Source organism: Aphanomyces astaci (genome assembly GCF_000520075.1).
Source record: "Aphanomyces astaci strain APO3 unplaced genomic scaffold supercont1.5, whole genome shotgun sequence".
Classification (NCBI taxonomy): Eukaryota; Oomycota; class Saprolegniomycetes; order Saprolegniales; family Verrucalvaceae; genus Aphanomyces; species Aphanomyces astaci.
Genome location: NW_009798268.1, coordinates 1807778 through 1808827, shown reverse-complemented (window position 1 = coordinate 1808827; position 1050 = coordinate 1807778).

Below are 1050 nucleotides of genomic sequence, written 5' to 3'. Positions count from 1 at the left end.
AAAATTATCGGTCAATTTTCAATTACTTATTTAAAATTTCGTGCTGATGGATTATCTATTCATTTTCAAATCTCAAGCGAATAATTTATTCTTTTCAGGAAGCGGCCGGACTTATCTATTTTTATCAGAATATTTAAATATACTTTAAGTAGGTTATTTTTTAGGAGGGTCTGGTCTTCAGCTTCGCTGATATCTTCTGCAATCCATAGGTCTCGCAGATGTCGCTTGAAAGGAGCCATGATGGAGACGTCCAAGGGTTGGCAGTGCGATGTTGCATTCGCAGGTAAAGGCACTACATTAAACCCAACCACTTGGGAAGTCTCCAGTGCCTCCTTGCTGATGTGGCACTCGAAGTTGTCAAGGATCAGCAGTGACTCGCCTTCGGACCGCTCGCCAAGCACGTTCCAAAGGTACCATAAATATAACGGTATTCCCATACCGATGCGTCCATACAGCCTTCTTCTGGAATGCGTAGTAGTGGCCGCTTGGGTATGTCTTGAACTCGGACTTCTCGATCAGCCCGCCGGGCTCGCCCTTGATGATGAACAAGATTGGGAGCTTGAGGCCGTCGCGACGAATCGTAAGGACGGCCGTCATTCGGTAGGAATGCTTTTCACCCTTGGAGAGCTTTGTATTCCCACCTTTCTTTGCCCATATATACCGTGGCGGTATGTCGAACTGAATTCCGGTATCGTCCACGTTGTAGACGCAGTTGTCCGCCACGGATCCGTGTGTTACATGGAATGTACGAGCAAATGCCGCCCGAGTACTTTCAAGGTAGGTGATCACGCGCTTCGACATGCAGGCTTGTTGGTGGGTGTACCCATTCCGTTTGGCAAAACTGCTGGATTAATTTAACATTGTAAGTAGATGATGATACCCTCGTCCCGTCTTTTGACGTGCTATGTACGCCTGGATCCAATCTTTGTGGTTGAGCTTGAGATATGTTATCATGTGCGTGCATGTGAGAGCACGTTCTTGGGCTCGTCGGGCATCCATGAACGCTAGGAGCCCTTGTGGGACAGGCAGAATGGTCGGACGACCAGCACC